This window comes from Pristiophorus japonicus, chromosome 9, assembly GCF_044704955.1.
Source record: "Pristiophorus japonicus isolate sPriJap1 chromosome 9, sPriJap1.hap1, whole genome shotgun sequence".
NCBI classification, from domain to species: domain Eukaryota; kingdom Metazoa; phylum Chordata; class Chondrichthyes; family Pristiophoridae; genus Pristiophorus; species Pristiophorus japonicus.
The window spans coordinates 113805351-113827696 of NC_091985.1; the positions used below are offsets into that span (position 1 = coordinate 113805351).

The following is a 22346-nucleotide window of genomic DNA, read 5'->3' on the forward strand; positions in this document are numbered from 1 at the left end:
TGTGCAAAATCTTTGAAATTTGAGAGCGAATGTGCAGCAGGCTGTGTTTGGGTGTAGTCGGGTGAGTGAGTTGTGGAAATGGTGTTTGTTTTTTTTGTTGAATTGTGTGTGATGTAGAAATGATAAAGTGGAGGAGCTGTGCAAGCAAGCAATAATGGCAAGTAAAATGAGTGTGGCATAAAAAGAAAGAAAAAAGGAGATGTTTTGAATGAATCTGCTTTTAATTTTGAAATTCTCCCAAAAGGGAGGTGCACCGTTCCCAGAGACACTGCAATACCGGGTCGATGTGTGGAGTGGACGGAGCAAGCCCCTATTCCATCTCCCTGTTCCAAAAATCAATTTAATATATGGCCCCCAGATAGGGGACGTATCAGATATTAAACTGATAAGAACAGATTTTTTTTTCAAAATATACTTTATTCATAAAAAAATCTGTACAGTACATTAGGCACTTCAGTACATTTAGCTGCGGTCAGCAATCCCATACACTATATTTGGGTGCTGACGGCAGTTCTGTTCATTTCATTCCTTGTTTTCCAGTTGAAGTGCAATTCGGTACAATAAACAGGATACATTGTGGTACATTGACACAAATGACGTTTCATGTGTTACGATACAGTACACGGAATGGGTGAAGGTATATTTACATTTTTCTTTTCAAACATGCATTTCGCAACAGACCTTGCATTGTACATAGCACGACATTGGTGTTTACAGATTTGGTGCTCTATGTACACAAAAAATAAATTATGTACTGATTCCTGCCCCCGGGTTTTGCGCGGCAGAAGGGCTTTAAACTGTGGCCCTTCCCCACCGTGCCTTTGCGGCGACTGCATAAAAAGAAAGAAAAAAGGAGATGTTTTGAATGAATCTGCTTTTAATTTTGAAATTCTCCCAAAAGGGAGGTGCACCGTTCCCAGAGACACTGCAATACCGGGTCGATGCGTGGAGTGGACGGAGCAAGCCCCTATTCCATCTCCCTGTTCCAAAAATCAATTTAATATATGGTCCCCAGATAGGGGACGTATCAGATATTAAACTGATAAGAACAGATACTACACTTGATCTTAGCCAAAAGGCCGAGAAGCGATGCCGCGGCGGCCCAAACTGTTCTCAGCTCCCGTTTGCCCTCCCTTTATTGAGTCAGACTGACTGTGCCCAAAGACATATAACTGTTGACTCTTTCACTGTTATTTTCTAATTGGAACAGATTAGTTTACAGAAGTTGCCTTTTTCCCTTTTTCAGTGAAACTGCTTCATAGATATGTAAAGTGACAGTATTCCAGCAATCAGATGGAGAGGGTTGTGCCTATCCACACGTACGTCACTGTCAGAGGCTGCGATGCAACCAAAACGTTTTCCAGCAGCTGCTTGAGTGACAATGCAACAACCGACTGGTGAGGTGATCTGGCTTCATAACTGTACACACGGGGCTCAGTTTTGGCCAGGAGTTGCTCTGTTTTTTTTTTGGGAGTAACTTGGTTTTTCTGGCGTAACTTCAAAATCCCCATTTCCCCAATCAATTTGCACCAGTGTAACTCAGTTAGTTACGATTCTTTTAGGTTCGTTTTTTTTCCAAAAGGGGGCGCTACCAGCCACCTACGCCAGTTCTGCCCATTTAGGCAACTTTGGCCAGCTAATAGTTACTCCAGCGTATGTGGCCACTTCAGAAAATCCTTGGGGAGAGTTAAAGAAATCGGCGCAGGTCTGGGAATTAAACATACAGGGGTATCTGACAATTCGGAAGGATAGACAAGAAGGGAAAGGAGGTGGGGTAGCTCTGTTAATAAAGGATGATATCAGGGCAGTTGTGAGAGATGATATTGGCTCTAATGAACAAAATGTTGAATCATTGTGGGTGGAGATTAGAGATAGTAAGGGGAAAAAGTCACTGGTGGGCGTAGTTTATAGGCCCCCCCAAATAATAACTTCACGGTGGGGCGAACAATAATCGAGGGAATAATAGAGGCATGTGAAAAAGGAACGGCAGTAATCATGGGGGATTTTAACCTACATATTGATTGGTCAAATCAAATCGCACGGGGTAGCCTGGAAGAGGAATTCATAGAATGCATACGGGATTGTTTCTTAGAACAGTATGTTACAGAACCTACAAGGGAGCAAGCTATCTTAGATCTGGTCCTGTGTAATGAGACAGGAATAATAAACAATCTCCTAGTAAAAGATCCTCTCGGAATGAGTGATCACAGTATGGTTGAATTTGTAATACAGATTGAGGCTGAGGAAGTAGTGTCTCAAACGAGCGTACTATGCTTCAACAAAGGGGACTACAGTGGGATGAGGGCAGAGTTAGCTAAAGTAGACTGGGAACACAGACTAAACGGTGGCACAATTGAGGAACAGTGGAGGACTTTTAAGGAGCTCTTTCATAGTGCTCAACAAAAATATATTCCAGTGAAAAAGAAGGGCGGTAAGAGAAGGGATAACCAGCCGTGAATAACCAAGGAAATAAAATTAAAAACCAATGCGTATAAGGAGGCCAAGGTTAGTGGGAAACTAGAAGATTGGGAAAATTTTAAACGACAGCAAAGAATGACTAAGAAAGCAATAAAGAAAGGAAAGATAGATTACGAAAGTAAACTTGCGCAAAACATAAAAACAGATATTAAAAGCTTTTCCCGATATATGAAATGGAAGAGAGTGACTAAAGTAAATGTTGGTCCCTTAGAAGATGAGAAGGGGGATTTAATAATGGGAAATGTGGAAATGACTGAGACCTTAAACAATTATTTTGCTTCGGTCTTCACAGTGGAAGACACAAAAACTATGCCAAAAATTGCTGGTCACGGGAATGTGGGAAGGGAGGACCTTGAGACAATCACTATCACTAGGGAGGTAGTGCTGGACAGGCTAATGGGACTCAAGGTAGACAAGTCCCCATGTCCTGATGAACTGCATCCCAGGGTATTAAAAGAGATGGCGGAAGTTACAGCAGATGCATTCGTTATAATCTACCAAAATTCTCTGGACTCTGGGGAGGTACCAGCAGATTGGAAAGCAGCTAATGTAATGCCTCTGTTTAAAAAAGGGGGCAGACAAAAGGCAGGTAACTGTAGGCTGGTTAGTTTAATATCTGTAGTGGGGAAAATGCTTGACGCTATCATTAAGGAAAAAATACCGGGACATCTAGATAGGAATAGTGCAATCAAGCAGACGCAACATGGATTCATGAAGGGGAAATCATGTTTAACTAATTTACTGGAATTCTTTGAGGATATAACGAGCTTGGTGGATAGAGGTGTACCGATGGATGTGGTGTATTTAGATTTCCAAAAGGCATTCGATAAGGTGCCACACAAAAGGTTACTGCAGAAGATAAAGGTACGCAGAGTCAGAGGAAATGTATTAGCATGGATCGAGAATTGTCTGGCTAACAGAAAGCAGAGAGTCGGGATAAATGGGTCCTTTTCGGGTTGGAAATCGGTGGTTAGTGCTGTGCCACAGGGATCGGTGCTGGGACCACAACTGTTTACAATATACATAGATGACCTGGAAGAGGGGACCGAGTGTAGTGTAACAAAATTTGCAGATGACACAAAGATTAGTGGGAAAGCGGGTTGTGTAGAGGACACAGAGAGCTGCAAAGAGATTTAGATAGGTTCAGCGAATGGGCTAAGGTTTGGCAGATGGAATACAATGTCGGAAAATGTGAGGTCATCCACCTTGGGGGAAAAAAAACAGGAAAATGGAATATTATTTGAATGGGGAGAAATTACAACATGCTGCGGTGCAGAGGGACCTGGGGGCCCAAACAAGGGAGGGGGTGGTTCTGGACTTAGTTTTAGGGAATGAAGCTGGGCAGAAGGAAGGGTTTTCAGTGGGAGAGCATTTTGGTGCTAGTAATCATAATTCAGTTAGATTTAGGTTAGTTATGGAAAAGGAGAAAGATAGACCAGGAATAACATTTATGATAAGAACATAAGAAATAGGAGCATGAGTAGGCCATGTGGCTCCTCGAGCCTTCGCCGCCATTTAATACGACCATGGCTGATCCAATCATGGACTCAGGACCACTTCCCTGCCCGCTCCCCATAACCCCTTATCGGTTATCTCTGTCTCTGTCTTAAATTTATTCAATGTTCCGGCTTCCACAGTTCTCTGAGGCAGTGAATTCCACAGATTTACAACCCTCTGAGAGAAGAAATTTCTCCTCATCTCAGTTTTAAATGGGCAGCCCTTTATTCTAAGATTATGTCCTCTAGTTCAAGTCTCCCCTATCAGTGGAAAGATCCTCTCTGCATCCACCCTGTCAAGCCCCCTCATAATCCTACACGTTTCGATCAGATCATCCCTGATTCTTCTGAATTCCAATGAGTAGAGGCCCAACCTGCTTTCCTCATAAGTCAACCCCCTCATCTCCAGAATCAACCTAGTGAATCTTCTCTGAACTGCCTCCAATGCAAGTATATCCTTTCGTAAATATGCAAACCAAAACTGTACGCAGTATTCCAGGTGTGGCCTCACCAATACCCTGTATAACTGTAGCAAGACTTTCATGCACAAGTACCCCCAGGTCCCGCTGTACTGCAGCACTTTGCAATTTTTCTCTGTTTAAATAATAACTTGCTCTTTGATTTTTTTTCTGCCAAAGTGCATAACCTCATACTTTCCAAGATTATACTCCATCTGCCAAATTTTTGCCTACTCACTGAGCCTGTCTATGTCCTTTTGCAGAGTTTCTGTGTCCTCCTCACACATTGCTTTTCCTCTCATCTTTGTATCGTCAGCAAACTTGGCTTCGTTACACTCGGTCCCTTCTTCCAAGTCGTTAATATAGATTGTAAATAGTTGGGGTCCCAGCACTGAGCCCTGCGATACCCTACTAGTTACTGATTGCCAACCCGAGAATGAATCATTTATCCCGACTCTCTGTTTTCTGTTAGTTAGCCAATCCTGTATCCATGCTAATTATTACTCCCAACCCCGTGAACTTTTATCTTGTGCAGTAACCTTTTATGTGGCACCTTGTCAAATACCTTCTGGAAGTCCAAATATACCACATCCACTGGTTCCCCTTTATCCACCCTGTTTGTTATATCTTCAAAGAATTCCAGCAAATTTTTCAAACATGTCTTCCCCTTCATAAATCCATGCTGACTCTGCCTGACCGAATTATGCTGTTCCAAATGTCCTGCTTCTTTAATAATGGACTCCAGCATTTTCCCAACCACAGATGTTAGGCTAACTGGTCTATAGTTTCCTGCTTTTTGTCTGCCTCCTTTTTTAAATAGGGGTGTTACATTTGCAGTTTTCCAATCTGCTGGGACCTCTGCAGAATCCAGGGAATGTTGGTAAATTACAAACAATGCATCCATTATCTCTGCCACAACTTCTCTTAAGACCCTAGGATGCAAGCCATCAGGTCCAGTGGATTTATCCGCCTTTAGTCCCATTATCTTACTGAGTACCACCTCCTTCGTGATTGTGATTGTGTTCCTCGCCCCCCACCCCACGATAGCCCCTTGACTATCAACTGTTGGGATATTGTTTGTGTCATCTCCGTAAATACTGATACAAAATATTTGTTCAGAGTTTCTGCTATCTCCATGTTCCCCATTACTAATTCCCCGGTCTCGCCCTCTAAGGGACCGACATTTATTTAGCCACTCTTTTCCTTTTTATGTACCGATAGAAACTCTTGCTATCTGTTTTTATATTTCGTGCTAGTTTACTTTCATAGTCTATCTTCCCTTTCTTAATCATTTTTTTAGTCATTCTTTGCTGGCTTTTCAAAGCTTTCCAATCTTCTGTCCTCCCATTAGTTTTGGCCACTTTGTATGTCCTTGTTTTTAATTGGATAACGTCCTTTATTTCTTTAGTTAGCCACGGATGGCTACCTTTTCTTTTACACCCTTTTCTCCTCACTGGAATATATTTTTCTTGAGAGTTGTGAAATAACTTCTTAAATGTACACCACTGTTCATCAACCATCCTACATTTTAATCTATTTTCCCAGTCCACTTTAGTCAACTCTGCCCTCATATCTTCATAGTCCGCTGGTTTGAGATCCAACTTTCTCACCCTCCATCTGAATTTGAAATTCAACCATGCTATGATCACTCATTCCAAGGAGATCCTTTACTAGGAGATTGTTTATTAATCCTGCCTCATTACACCTGACCACATCCAAGATAGCCTGCCCCCTGGTTGGTTCTGTAACAACTCTGTTGGTTGGAGTATAAACCAGGAAATAGTGGGGACTTGTAAAAAGGGAACAACAATAATCATGGGTGATTTTAACCTCCATATTGATTGGACAAATCAAATTGGTCAGGGTAGCGTTGAGGAAGAGTTCATAGAGTGCATAAGGGATGGGTTCCTTGAGCAGTATGTAATGGGTATGGTTCTTAATGAATACTTTGCGTCTGTTTTCACAAAAGAGAGGGGTAATGCAGGCATTGCAATCAGGGAGGAGGAGTGTGAAATAGTAGATGAAATAAACATAGTGAGAGAGGAAGTATTAAGGGGCTTAGCAGCTTTGAAAGTGGATAGATCCTCAGGCCCAGATGAATTTCATCCCAGGCTGTTAAGAGAAGCAAAAGAAGCATTTTCCAATCCTCTCTGTCTACAGCTGTGGTGCTGGAGGACTGCTAACGTTGTACCTTTATTTAAAAAGGGAGAAAGGGATAGACTGAGTAATTACAGGCCAGTCAGCCTAACCTCAGTGGTGGGAATGTTATTGGAAAAAATTCTGAGGGACAGTTTAAATCTTCATTTAGAAAGACACAGATTAATCAAGGACAGTCAGCATGGATTTGTTAAGGGCAGACCGTGTCTGACTAACTTGATTGAATTTTTTGAGGAGGTAACAAGGAGGGTCGACGAGGGTACTGTGTTCGATGTAGTGTATATGGATTTTCGCAAGGCTTTTGATAAGGTTCCACATGGCAGACTGATCACAAAAGTAAAAGCCCATCCGATCCAGGGCAAAGTGGCAAGTTGGATTCAAAATTGGCTCAGAGGCAGAAAGCAACGGGTAATGGGTTGATAGGTGTTTTTTGTGACTGGAAGGCTGTTTCCAGTGGGGTTCCATGAGGCTCAGTACTGGGTCACTTGCTTTTTGTGATCTATGTTCTGTCTCAAATGAAGCAACATGACTGAGTACTGTAGACTTGTGTAAGTGTGACCTTAGTCTCTTTATTCTGACTCCAGAGTGCCCGCACAGCATGGAAGGCCTGCTTATACAGTGCTCCCAAGGGATGCTGGGATCCCTTGGGACTCCAACAGATGCACCCTCTGGTGGTGGGAGAATTCTAGTTCCAAGGTGTTCCATACATAACATCGCTCCCCCCCACCCCCGGCCAAAGTCAATACTACACTTATTTACATGGTAAGACGATCTGGGGCTTTCCGCTCCCTAGTCGATCATTTTGGTACAAACACAGGTGCAGATGAGTTGGTTGCTGCGGCAGCTGGCCTTGCTGGGCTGCTGGGGATGATGAGTTCAGCTTCGTGGTCAACCGTGATGTCGGTTGCCACTTGTGTGTGTATTGGAGGGTCGAAGTTGGCGGTGTCCTCTTCAGGTTGCTCGTGGATGTCTGTGAATCACAGTTTGGTTTGGTCCAAATGCTTTCTGCAAGTTGGTTCATTTGTAAGTTTGACCTCAAACACCCTACTCCCCTTTTTGGCTATGACAGTGCCAGCAAGCCATTTGAGACCATGTCCATAGTTGAGTACAAATACAGAGTCATTGACTTCAATGTCGCGTGACAAATTTGCGCGAACATGGTACATGCTTTGTTGATGCCACCTGCCCTCGACATGATCATGGAGATCAGGATGGACTGGAGAGAGCCTTGTTTTGAGTGCCCTTTTCATGAGCAGCTCGGCAGGGTTAACCCCGGTGAGTGAGTGGGGTCTGCAGGGAGCCTTCCGACACGCGTTTCAAGCTTTGCTTGATGGTTGGGACTGCCTGTTCTGCCTGGCCATTAGATGCGGGCTTGAACGGGGCAGATGTGACATGCTTGATCCCATTGCGGGTCATGAATTCCTTGAATTCAGTGCTGGTGAAGCACGGCCCATTGTCGCTGACAAGGACATCAGGCAGGCCGTGCGTGGCAAACATGGCTCGTAGGCTTTCGATGGTGGCAATGGACGTGCTTACAGACATTATTATACACTCATTCCATTTTGAATAAGCATCCACAACAACCAAAAACATTTTGCCTAGAATCGGACCAGCGAAGTCAACGTGGATCCTAGACCACGGTTTGGAGGGCCATGACCACAAACTTAGCGGTGCCTCCCTGGGTGCATTGCTCAGTTGAGAGCAAGTGTTGCAATGGCACACGCAAGACTCAAAATCTGAGTCGATGCCGGGCCACCACACATGGCTATAGCTTTCATCATTACTGTGCCTGGGTGGGTACTGCGTATGAACGTTTCCCTGCCTTTCTTCGGCAAAACCACACGATTACCCCACAAAAGACAGTCCGCCTGTATGAACATTTCGTCTTTGCGCCGCTGGAACGGCTTGATCTCTTCATGCATCTCCGCTGGGACGCTGGACCAGCTCCCATGGAGGACACAGTTTTTTACAAGGGACAGTAAAGGGTCCTGGCTGGTCCAGGTCCTGATCTGGCACGCCGTAACGGGTGAGTTTTCGTTTTCAAATGCACCATCACCAAAGCAAGTCTGTATGCTGTGCAATGGTGGTGGTGGGCAATGGTGGCCGACTGAGAGCATCAGCGCAGTTCTCTGTGCCTGGCCTGTGGTGAATTTCATATTATATATGCAGACAGCGTGAGCGCCCATCTTTGGATGCGAGCAGAGGCATTGGTATTGATACCTTTGCTCTCTGAGAATAGCGATATGAGCAGCTTATGGTCAGTTTCTAACTCGAACTTGAGCCCAAACACATACTGGTGCATTTTTTTCACCCCGTAAACGCATGCCAGAGCTTCTTTTTCAATCATGCTGTAGGCCCCTTTGGCCTTGGACAAACTCCTGGATGCATAAGCGACCGGTTGCAATGTTCCCGGTTCGTTTGCTTGTTGTACACACCCGACCCCGTAAGAAGACGCATCGCAAGCTAGCACTAAACCTTTACATGGGTCATACAGAACAAGCAGTTTGTTGGAACAGAACAGATTTCTGGCTTTCTCAAAAGCAGTCTCTTGTGATTTCCCCCATACCCAGTCATCTCCCTTGTGCAGCAACATGTGTAAGGGTTCTAGCAGGGTGCTTAACCCGGGTAGGAAATTACCAAAATAATTGAGGAGTCCCAGGAACGACCACAGCTCCATCACGTTCTGTGGTCTCGGCGCGTTTTTGATGGCCTCCGTCTTGGCGGCCATCAGTGTGGGGCCATCTCCTCGTATAATCCATAGTGGGAGTTCATGCACCGCTCCATCATAGGATACCTTTACTGCTACACTGCCAATTACAGGGATCAGCTCTTTCGTGTAAGTTCTCAGCTTGGTATGAATAGGGCTCAGCTTGGGTCTTTGTGCCTTGTTGCACCACAGCCTCTCGAAGGCCTTTTTGCTCATGATAGACTGACTCGCACCCATGTCCAATTCCATGGATACTGGAATTCCGTTCAGTTCAACTTTTAACATGATCGGTGGACATTTCATGGTGAAGGTGTGTACCCCGTACTTCTGCCTCCTTGGTTCGAGTCTCTAGTTCAGTTTGATCCGCCATGGATCGGTCTTCATCTGCAACCTGGTGGTTTGCAGCTCGTCTGCACATTCGCTGGAGGTGTCCCATTGTTCCACAACCTTTGCACGCATAGTGTTTGAAGCGGCATTGATGGGCTCAATGATCACCTCCGCAGCGCCAACAAGGTATTAATTGCTTGATGGCAGACTCTGGGTCATCTGAGGTCGTGCAGCTGGAGGCACGTACGTTCTGCCATATGCATTCCTGCCTGAAGACGACGTTACTTTGTGTACAGTACTTGCCGATGCATCTTTATGCTGCAAAATTTGTTTGGTTTTATTGCTGGTGGACATGAATGCCTGGGCTATCATTATGGCTTTGCTCAGGTTCGGTGTTTCAACAGTAAATAGTTTGCGAAGGATAACCTCATGGCCAATGCCGAGCACAAAAAAGTCTCTTAGCATTTGCTCCAGAAATCCATCGAATTCGCAATGTCCTGCAAAGGCGCCTTAGTTCGGCGACGTAGCTCGCCACTTCCTGGCCTTCAGACCGTTGACATGTATAAAATCGATACCTTGCCATCAGAACGCTCTCCTTCGGATTTAGCTGCTCCCGGACCAGCGTACACAGTTGTTCATACGATTTGGTTGTTGGTTTCACCGGAGCAAGAAGATTCTTCATGAGGCCATAGGTTGTTGCCCCGCAGGCGGTGAGGAGGATCGCCCTTCGTTTGGCAGCGTTCACATTCCCTTCCAGCTCGTTGGCCACGAAGTATTGGTCTAGTCGCTCCACGAAGGCTTCCCAATCGTCACCTTCTGAAAATTTCTCTAGGATACCAACAGTTCTCTGCATTTTCGCGTGATGCTTCGTTATCTATTACTCAGCGCCAGTTGTTACGTCTCAAATAAAGCAACGTGACTGAGTACTGTAGACATGTGTAAGTATGACCTCAGCCTCTTTATACTGACTCCAGAGTGCCCGCACAGCATGGAAGACCTGCTTATACACAGTGCTCCCAAGGGATGCTGTGATCCCTTGGGACTCCAAAGGATGCGCCCTCTGGTGGCGGTAGAATGTTGGTTACAAGATGTTGCATACATAACAGTATACATCAATGATTTAGACTTGAATGTAGGCGGTATGATTAAGAAATTTGCAGACGATACTAAAATCGGCTGTGTGGTTGATAATGAAGAAGAAAGCTGTAGACTGCAGGAAGATATCAATGAACTGGTCAGGTGGGCAGAACAGTGGCAAATGGAACTCAATCTAGAGCAGTGTGTGGTAATGCATTTGGGGAGGGCTAACACGTCAAGGGAATACACATTAAATGGCAGGACACTGAGAAATGTCGAGGAACAAAGGGACCTTGGAGTGCATGTCCGCAGATCCCTGAAGGTAGTGAGCTCTGTTCTGTCTGGAGCAGGCAGTCAGAATAGCTCGAATTAAACTTTGCAAAGTCACTGATTACATTGACAGGGAGGATCTAATTACACATTCCAGGGAAACTGCTGGGTGTGTCTTGTCCTCCAAGAGAACCAATCAGAACTTTGGTGCTGCACATAGACATGTCCGAGCTTTATCCAGGCGACGGACACAGAAGGAAGTACGGATGAGAGGGGGAACGGGAAAGTGAGTGGAGAGGGAAACAAGGATAGCCATATTGGTAATCAAAACGATAGTGGTAGCGAGACCTTGTGAGATGGCATGGTCAACGGAGTGGCCATGATTATGGGTAGGTGTGTTTATATGGAAGGAGAGGTTAAGGGAGGGCAGTAAACTTGTGAGGAAGGAGAGTAATTTGCGGCACTAACTGGGAGGAAGGACCATTCAGTGGAGTTGAGGTAAAAGATCAGCCATGATCTTAATTGAATGTCGGAGCTGGTTCGAGGGGTCGAATGGCCTACTCCTGCTGCTCTTTCTTATGTTCTTATCTGGGGAACAAAAATGAAACTGTTTTTTGGATCTGGGAGATGGAACAGTGGCTTGCTTTGTCTATTCCACACATCGACCTGGTATTGCAGTGCCTCTGGGAACATGCAGCTTCGCCTCTCTGGGGTGGGAAGTTGTAAAAGAGAAAAGAAGAAAAAGGGTTTACAGCTGCTTGACCGTGCTCTCCTTTCCTTCGTAGGTTGCTACTCGCCACAGGTCACTTCTCCTGCCGCCGGTGCGCCATGTTGCCGCCTTCTGCTCAGCAAGGTCAGCAGCTGCCTTTGTGGTTTCCTTTCCGTTTTTGAATGTGGGAACTTGTTCTATATAGAATCATAGGCTGCAATTTTGCCATTGTTTAGTTGACAGGATGGGTGGTGGGTTAGTTGTGAACTTTAAAATGATTGACAGCGGGCCGGGAATCCGCTGTCAAACGCGCACACCTGCATTTCCCGATGTCGGGTCTGCCAGCGCTGAGCAGACCTGACCGGCAGTGGCGGGGGACCAAATTCAAATCATTAGTGGCTTGTTTACAGCCACTTCACAATGCTTTTCCTCCCGCTTTTTGAATTGGACAGGTCGCCCACCAGTATCACCGCTGTGCTTAGTGCTCGTCTGTGAAGCTGAGGCGGGAGGTCACTGGCCATTGAATCAGTTAATGAGTTGACAGCTTCAAATGTCACGTCAAAGCTCCCAGCCAATTGAGAAATGTTCCCTTCTCTAAACTGCATTTCCAGTAGGGAGATTCAGAAATGCTGAAAGTCTTTACACGAGTCTCCATCCAGTCTGAGCTCATTACCTCTGCCACCATTGACAGATCGCTTCTGTCATCTTTACTTCACCTGCCATCTATTTCATCAGCATGGGTGCCTTTGACTCGAGTGTTCTCAACTCCATCCCGCCACCACTTCAGTGAAACCCCAACACTGCACGAGGTAGGCAAAGCCACAAAAGAGCTCAAGAACAACAAGGCTACAGGTGCGGATGGAATTCCTGCTGAGGCGCTAAAATATGGCGGAGAGGCGTATTGGCGCGGGTACATGGCCTCATCTGGAGGGAGGAGAGCATGCCGGGAGATCTCAGAGATGCAGTGATGGTGTCCATTTTTAAAAAGGGGAACAAATCCGACTGCGGCAACTACAGGGGAATCTCCCTGGTATCAACCACTGGGAAGGTTGTCACTAGAGTTCTCCTCAACCGTCTTCTCACTGTGGCCGAGGAGTTCCTCCCGGAGTCACAGTGTGGATTTCGTCCCCTATGGGGAACAACAGACATGATCTTTGCAACACAACTGCAGGAAAAATGCAGGGAGCAACGCCAGCCCTTATACATAGCCTTCTTCGATCTTACAAAGGCCTTTGACACTGTCGACTGTGCGGCTTATGGAGCGTCCTCCTCCGTTTTGCATGCCCCCAAAAGTTTGTCAAAATCCTTCGCCTCCTCCACGACGACATGCAGGCCGTGATCCTTACCAGCGGATCCACTACAGACCCATTCCACGTCCGGACCAGGGTCAAACAGGGCTGTGTCATTGCTCCAACCCTCTTCTCAATCTTCCTCGCTGCCATGCTCTACCTCACTGTCAACAAGCTCCCCGCTGGAGTGGAACTAAACGACAGAACCAGTGGGAAGCTGTTTCAGCTACGCTGCCTCCAGGCCAGGTCCAAGATCACCCAAACCTCTGTCGTTGAACTGCAGTACGCGGACAACGCCTGCGTCTGCGCACATTCTGAGGCTGAACTGCAGGATATAGTCGATGTATTCACCGAGGCATATGCAAGCATGGGCCTTACGCTTAACATCTTTAAGACAAAGGTCCTCCACCAGCCTGTCCTCGCCGCACAGCACTGCCCCACAGTCATCAAGATTCACGGCATGGCCCTCGACAACGTAGACCACTTCCCATACCTCGGGAGCCTCTTGTCAACAAAGGCAGACATTGATGCAGAGATTCAACATTGCCTCCAGTGCGCCAGTGCAGCCTTCGGCCGCCTGAGGGAAAGAGTGTTCAAGGACCGACCACCAAGCTCATGGTCTACAGGGCTGTAATAATACCCGCCCTCCTGTATGGGTCAGAGGCATGGACGATGTACAGAAGATACATCAAGTCGCTGGAGATATATCCCCAACGATGTCTCCGCAAGATCCTGCAAATCCCCTGGGAGGACAGGCGCACCAACATCAGTGTCCTCGCCCAGGCTAACAACCCCAACATTGAAGCATTAACCACACTCGTTCAGCTTCGCTGGGCAGGCCACTTAGTTCGCATGCCAGATGAGAGACTCCCCAAGCAATTGCTCTACGCGGAGCTCCTTCATGGCAAACGAGCCAAAGGTGGGCAGCGCAGACGTTACAAGGACACCCTCAAGGCCTCCCTGGTGAAGTGCAACATCACCACTGGCACCTGGGAGACCCTGACCGAAGACCGCCCTAGATGGAGAAAATGCATCCGGGAGGGCATTGAGCTCTTTGAATCTCAACGCTACAAGCGTGAAGAGGTCAGGCACAGTCAGCGGACGGAACGTGTGGTAAATCAGAACCAACCCCCCCTTCCTCTAATGAATATTTGTCCCACCTGTGACAGGGTCTGTGGCTCTCGTGTTGGACTGTTCAGCTACCAAAGAACTCATTTTAGGAGTGGAAGCAAGTCTTCCTCGACTCCGAGGGACTGTCTATGATGATGATGATGATTTTATACTCTCTCACCTTGCTCCTCAGAATCTGACCACGATCAGCCCCGACACTCGCGTCACCAGGCACACCGGCAGCACCAACAACAACCCCAGCAACCTTCTCCGTAATCACCTGATGCTGCACAGGACAGAGGGCATCAGCACACGACCACATTGCTGCCAGGGATGGCCTCACCATGGCCAGATTTACTCCAGTATCCCGACAACCTCCTTGTTTACCATAGCTTTGGCCAGGTCCTGTTCCTTTGTAAACATAGAAACATAGAAAACAGGTGCAGGAGTGGGCCATTCGGCCCTTCGAGCCTGCACCTCCATTCAATGAGTTCATGCTGAACACGTAACTTCAGTACCCAATTCCTGCTTTCTCGCCATATCCCTTGATCCCCCTAGTAGTAAGGACTACATCCAACTCCTTTTTGAATATATTTAGTGAATTGGCCTCAACAACTTTCTGTGGTAGAGAATTCCACAGGTTCACCACTCTCTGGGCGAAGCAGTTTCTCCTCATCTCGGTCCTAAATGGCTTACCCCTTATCCTTAGACTGTGACCCCTGGTTCTGGACTTCCCCAACATTGGGAACATTCTTCCTGCATCTAACCTGTCTAAACCCGTCAACATTTTAAACGTTTCTATGAGATCCCCTCTCATTCTTCTGAACTCCAGTGAATATAAGCCCAGTTGAGCCAGTCTTTCTTGATATGTCAGTACCGCCATCCCGGGAATCAGTCTGGTGAACCTTCGCTGCACTCCCTCAATAGCAAGAATGTCCTTCCTCAAGTTAGGAGACCAAAACTGTACACAATACTCCAGGTGTGGCCTCACCAGGGCCTTGTGCAACTATAGTAACACCTCCCTGCCCCTGTACTCAAATCCCCTTGCTATGAAGGCCAACATGCCATTTGCTTTCTTAACCGCCTGCTGTACCTGCATGCCAACCTTCAATGACTGATGCACCATGACACCCAGGTCTCGCTGCACCTCCCCTTTTCCTAATCTGTCACCATTCAGATAATAGTCTGTCTCTCTGTTTTTACCACCAAAGTGGATAACCTCACGTTTATCCACATTATACTTCATCTGCCATGCATTTGCCCACTCACCTAACCTATCCAAGTCACTCTGCAGCCTCATAGCATCCTCCTCGCAGCTCACACTGCCACCCAATTTAGTGTCATCCGCAAATTTGGAGATACTACACTTAATCCCCTCGTCTAAATCATTAATGTACAATGTAAACAGTTGGGGCCCCAGCACAGAACCATGCGGTACCCCACTAGTCACTGCCTGCCATTCTGAAAAGTACCCATTTACTTCTACTCTTTGCTTCCTGTCTACCAACCAGTTCTCAATCCACGTCAGCACACTACCCCCAATCCCATGTGCTTTAACTTTGCACATTAATCTCTTGTATGGGACCTTGTCGAAAGCCTTCTGAAAGTCCAAATACACCACATCAACTGGTTCTCCCTTGTCCACTCTACTGGAAACATCCTCAAAAAATTCCAGAAGATTTGTAAAGCATGCTTTCCCTTTCACAAATCCATTCTGACTTGTACCTATTATGTCAATACTTTCCAAATGCGCTGCATCGTGCGATGTGTGACAATGTGCGCGATGTGATGTGCGACAACATGCGCGGTGTGTGATGTGTAACAATGTGCACGATGTGATGTGTGACAGTGTGCGCATTGAGTGATGGGTGACATTGTGCGCACTATGTGATGTGTGACCGTACGCGCGGTCTGATGTGTGACAATGTGCGCACCGTGTGACGTGTGACAATGTGTGCGGTGTGATGTCTGATAATGTGCGCGGTGTGTGATGTGTGGGAATGTACACGCGTGTGATGTGTTACAATATACACGTGTGATGTGTTACAAAATACACAGATGTGTGGTGTGCTACAATATACATGTCTGTGATGTGTTGCAATATACACACACGTGTGGTGTTACAATATACACACGTGCTGTGTTATAATATACACACTGTGTGATGTGTTACAGTATACACACGTGTGCTGTGTTACAATATACATGTGTGACGTGTTACAATATACACACGTGTTTTGTTATAATATACATGCTGTGTGATGTGTTACAGTATACACACACGTGCTGTGTTACAATATGCACGGCGTGTTATGTGTTACGATATTCACGTGTGATGTGTTACAATTTACACGCGTGTGATGTGTTACAATATACATACATGTGATGTGTTACACTATACCTACGCATGTGATGTGTTACAATGTACACAGGTCGTGTGATGTGTTACAATATACACATGCCGTGTGATGTGTTACAGTCTATACATGTGTGCTGTGTTACAGTATACACGTCGTGTGATTTGTTACGATATACACGCTGTGTGATATGTTATATTATACACGTGTGCTGTGTTACAATATACACGGCGTGTGATGTTACAATATACACGTGTGCTGTGTGACAATATACATGTGTGACAGTATACATGCTTGTGACGTGTTACAATATACATGCGTGTGATGTGTTACAATATACACGCGTGACGTGCGACAATATACATGCGTATGATGTGTGACAATGGGCGCACCGTATGATATGTGAAAATGTGCGCACCGTGTGACGTGTGACAATGTGTGCGGTGTGATGTCTGATACTGTGCGCGGTGTGTGGGAATGTACACGCGTGTGATGTGTTACAATATACACGTGTGATGTGTTACAAAATACACAGATGTGTGATGTGCTACAATATACATGTCTGTGATGTGCTGCAATATACACACACGTGTGGTGTTACAATATACACACGTGCTGTGTTACAATATACACAGCGTGTGATGTGTTACAGTATACACACGTGTGCTGTGTTACAATATACATGTGTGATGTGTTACAATATACACATGTGTTTTGTTATAATATACATGCTGTGTGATGTGTTACAGTATACACACACGTGCTGTGTTACAATATGCACGGCGTGTTATGTGTTACGATATTCACGTGTGATGTGTTACAATTTACACGCGTGTGATGTGTTACAATATACATACATGTGATGTGTTACAATATACCTATGCATGTGATGTGTTACAATGTACACAGGTCGTGTGATGTGTTACAATATACACATGCCGTGTGATGTGTTACAATATACACATGCCGTGTGATGTGTTACAGTATATACATGTGTGCTGTGTTACAGTATACACGTCGTGTGATTTGTTACGATATACACGTGCGATGTGTGACAATATACACTCACGTGTGATGTGTTACAATATACACGCTGTGTGATATGTTATATTATACACGTGTGCTGTGTTACAATATACACGGCGTGTGATGTTACAATATACACGTGTGCTGTGTGACAATATACATGTGTGATAGTATACATGCTTGTGACGTGTTACAATATACATGCGTGTGATGTGTTACAATATACACGCGTGACGTGCGACAATATACATGCGTATGATGTGTGACAATGGGCGCACCGTGTGATGTGTGACAATGTTTGCGCTATGTGCTGTGTTACAATATACACACGTGTGCTGTGTTACAATATACACGCCGTATGATGTGTTACAATATACATACGTGTGATGTGTTACAGTATACACGTGTGCTGTGTTACAATATACACGCCGTGTGATGATATACATGTGTGATGTGTGACAAATACATGTTGTCTGTGAGCCAATGTGTGTGCTGTGTGTGATGTTACAATATACACACGTGATGTGTGACAATATACACATCATGTGAGGTGTGACAATATACACGCGTATGGTGTGTGACAATGTGCGCGACGTGTGAAATGTGATAATGTACATGCGTGTGATGTGTTACAATATACACGCATGTGATGTGTGACAATGAGCGCGCCGTGTGATGTGTGAAAATGTGCACGGTGTGTGATATGTGACAATGTGTACGCTGTGTGCTGTGTAACAATATACACATCTGCGTTGCAACATACACGCGTGTGATGTGTTACAATATACACGCCATGTGATGTGTTGCAATATACATGCCATGTGATGTGTTACAGTATACACATGTCTGAGTCATGACAGTGTGCGCCATGTGATTTTATAATATACACGTGTGTGATGTGTGACAATGTACACATCATGTGGTGTGTGACTATATAAATGTCATGTGTTGTGTGACAATATACACGCCGTGTGCTGTGTGACAAGATACAAGCGTGAGATGTGTGCAAAATCTTTGAAATTTGAGAGCGAATGTGCAGCAGGCTGTGTTTGGGTGTAGTCGGGTGAGTGAGTTGTGGAAATGGTGTTTGTTTTTTTTGTTGAATTGTGTGTGATGTAGAAATGATAAAGTGGAGGAGCTGTGCAAGCAAGCAATAATGGCAAGTAAAATGAGTGTGGCATAAAAAGAAAGAAAAAAGGAGATGTTTTGAATGAATCTGCTTTTAATTTTGAAATTCTCCCAAAAGGGAGGTGCACCGTTCCCAGAGACACTGCAATACCGGGTCGATGTGTGGAGTGGACGGAGCAAGCCCCTATTCCATCTCCCTGTTCCAAAAATCAATTTAATATATGGCCCCCAGATAGGGGACGTATCAGATATTAAACTGATAAGAACAGATTTTTTTTTCAAAATATACTTTATTCATAAAAAAATCTGTACAGTACATTAGGCACTTCAGTACATTTAGCTGCGGTCAGCAATCCCATACACTATATTTGGGTGCTGACGGCAGTTCTGTTCATTTCATTCCTTGTTTTCCAGTTGAAGTGCAATTCGGTACAATAAACAGGATACATTGTGGTACATTGACACAAATGACGTTTCATGTGTTACGATACAGTACACGGAATGGGTGAAGGTATATTTACATTTTTCTTTTCAAACATGCATTTCGCAACAGACCTTGCATTGTACATAGCACGACATTGGTGTTTACAGATTTGGTGCTCTATGTACACAAAAAATAAATTATGTACTGATTCCTGCCCCCGGGTTTTGCGCGGCAGAAGGGCTTTAAACTGTGGCCCTTCCCCACCGTGCCTTTGCGGCGACTGCATAAAAAGAAAGAAAAAAGGAGATGTTTTGAATGAATCTGCTTTTAATTTTGAAATTCTCCCAAAAGGGAGGTGCACCGTTCCCAGAGACACTGCAATACCGGGTCGATGCGTGGAGTGGACGGAGCAAGCCCCTATTCCATCTCCCTGTTCCAAAAATCAATTTAATATATGGTCCCCAGATAGGGGACGTATCAGATATTAAACTGATAAGAACAGATACTACACTTGATCTTAGCCAAAAGGCCGAGAAGCGATGCCGCGGCGGCCCAAACTGTTCTCAGCTCCCGTTTGCCCTCCCTTTATTGAGTCAGACTGACTGTGCCCAAAGACATATAACTGTTGACTCTTTCACTGTTATTTTCTAATTGGAACAGATTAGTTTACAGAAGTTGCCTTTTTCCCTTTTTCAGTGAAACTGCTTCATAGATATGTAAAGTGACAGTATTCCAGCAATCAGATGGAGAGGGTTGTGCCTATCCACACGTACGTCACTGTCAGAGGCTGCGATGCAACCAAAACGTTTTCCAGCAGCTGCTTGAGTGACAATGCAACAACCGACTGGTGAGGTGATCTGGCTTCATAACTGTACACACGGGGCTCAGTTTTGGCCAGGAGTTGCTCTGTTTTTTTTTTGGGAGTAACTTGGTTTTTCTGGCGTAACTTCAAAATCCCCATTTCCCCAATCAATTTGCACCAGTGTAACTCAGTTAGTTACGATTCTTTTAGGTTCGTTTTTTTTCCAAAAGGGGGCGCTACCAGCCACCTACGCCAGTTCTGCCCATTTAGGCAACTTTGGCCAGCTAATAGTTACTCCAGCGTATGTGGCCACTTCAGAAAATCCTTGGGGAGAGTTAAAGAAATCGGCGCAGGTCTGGGAATTAAACATACAGGGGTATCTGACAATTCGGAAGGATAGACAAGAAGGGAAAGGAGGTGGGGTAGCTCTGTTAATAAAGGATGATATCAGGGCAGTTGTGAGAGATGATATTGGCTCTAATGAACAAAATGTTGAATCATTGTGGGTGGAGATTAGAGATAGTAAGGGGAAAAAGTCACTGGTGGGCGTAGTTTATAGGCCCCCCCAAATAATAACTTCACGGTGGGGCGAACAATAATCGAGGGAATAATAGAGGCATGTGAAAAAGGAACGGCAGTAATCATGGGGGATTTTAACCTACATATTGATTGGTCAAATCAAATCGCACGGGGTAGCCTGGAAGAGGAATTCATAGAATGCATACGGGATTGTTTCTTAGAACAGTATGTTACAGAACCTACAAGGGAGCAAGCTATCTTAGATCTGGTCCTGTGTAATGAGACAGGAATAATAAACAATCTCCTAGTAAAAGATCCTCTCGGAATGAGTGATCACAGTATGGTTGAATTTGTAATACAGATTGAGGCTGAGGAAGTAGTGTCTCAAACGAGCGTACTATGCTTCAACAAAGGGGACTACAGTGGGATGAGGGCAGAGTTAGCTAAAGTAGACTGGGAACACAGACTAAACGGTGGCACAATTGAGGAACAGTGGAGGACTTTTAAGGAGCTCTTTCATAGTGCTCAACAAAAATATATTCCAGTGAAAAAGAAGGGCGGTAAGAGAAGGGATAACCAGCCGTGAATAACCAAGGAAATAAAATTAAAAACCAATGCGTATAAGGAGGCCAAGGTTAGTGGGAAACTAGAAGATTGGGAAAATTTTAAACGACAGCAAAGAATGACTAAGAAAGCAATAAAGAAAGGAAAGATAGATTACGAAAGTAAACTTGCGCAAAACATAAAAACAGATATTAAAAGCTTTTCCCGATATATGAAATGGAAGAGAGTGACTAAAGTAAATGTTGGTCCCTTAGAAGATGAGAAGGGGGATTTAATAATGGGAAATGTGGAAATGACTGAGACCTTAAACAATTATTTTGCTTCGGTCTTCACAGTGGAAGACACAAAAACTATGCCAAAAATTGCTGGTCACGGGAATGTGGGAAGGGAGGACCTTGAGACAATCACTATCACTAGGGAGGTAGTGCTGGACAGGCTAATGGGACTCAAGGTAGACAAGTCCCCATGTCCTGATGAACTGCATCCCAGGGTATTAAAAGAGATGGCGGAAGTTACAGCAGATGCATTCGTTATAATCTACCAAAATTCTCTGGACTCTGGGGAGGTACCAGCAGATTGGAAAGCAGCTAATGTAATGCCTCTGTTTAAAAAAGGGGGCAGACAAAAGGCAGGTAACTGTAGGCTGGTTAGTTTAATATCTGTAGTGGGGAAAATGCTTGACGCTATCATTAAGGAAAAAATACCGGGACATCTAGATAGGAATAGTGCAATCAAGCAGACGCAACATGGATTCATGAAGGGGAAATCATGTTTAACTAATTTACTGGAATTCTTTGAGGATATAACGAGCTTGGTGGATAGAGGTGTACCGATGGATGTGGTGTATTTAGATTTCCAAAAGGCATTCGATAAGGTGCCACACAAAAGGTTACTGCAGAAGATAAAGGTACGCAGAGTCAGAGGAAATGTATTAGCATGGATCGAGAATTGTCTGGCTAACAGAAAGCAGAGAGTCGGGATAAATGGGTCCTTTTCGGGTTGGAAATCGGTGGTTAGTGCTGTGCCACAGGGATCGGTGCTGGGACCACAACTGTTTACAATATACATAGATGACCTGGAAGAGGGGACCGAGTGTAGTGTAACAAAATTTGCAGATGACACAAAGATTAGTGGGAAAGCGGGTTGTGTAGAGGACACAGAGAGCTGCAAAGAGATTTAGATAGGTTCAGCGAATGGGCTAAGGTTTGGCAGATGGAATACAATGTCGGAAAATGTGAGGTCATCCACCTTGGGGGAAAAAAAACAGGAAAATGGAATATTATTTGAATGGGGAGAAATTACAACATGCTGCGGTGCAGAGGGACCTGGGGGCCCAAACAAGGGAGGGGGTGGTTCTGGACTTAGTTTTAGGGAATGAAGCTGGGCAGAAGGAAGGGTTTTCAGTGGGAGAGCATTTTGGTGCTAGTAATCATAATTCAGTTAGATTT

The 22346-nt window shown here is 45.1% G+C and overlaps 4 non-coding genes across 4 annotated transcripts; all 4 read right to left on the bottom strand.

Annotated features, from left to right (window-relative positions):
* Positions 1-243: 243 nt before the first annotated feature.
* Positions 244-432, bottom strand: LOC139274225 (U2 spliceosomal RNA). Its single transcript, XR_011595427.1, has one exon. It is a non-coding gene; the product is annotated as a U2 spliceosomal RNA (small nuclear RNA).
* A 468-nt stretch (positions 433-900) lies between these two features.
* Positions 901-1091, bottom strand: LOC139274508 (U2 spliceosomal RNA). Its single transcript, XR_011595560.1, has one exon. It is a non-coding gene; the product is annotated as a U2 spliceosomal RNA (small nuclear RNA).
* Positions 1092-18706: 17615 nt separating this feature from the next.
* Positions 18707-18895, bottom strand: LOC139274227 (U2 spliceosomal RNA). The gene has a single exon (XR_011595428.1). It is a non-coding gene; the product is annotated as a U2 spliceosomal RNA (small nuclear RNA).
* A 468-nt stretch (positions 18896-19363) lies between these two features.
* Positions 19364-19554, bottom strand: LOC139274509 (U2 spliceosomal RNA). Its single transcript, XR_011595561.1, has one exon. It is a non-coding gene; the product is annotated as a U2 spliceosomal RNA (small nuclear RNA).
* Positions 19555-22346: the final 2792 nt, after the last annotated feature.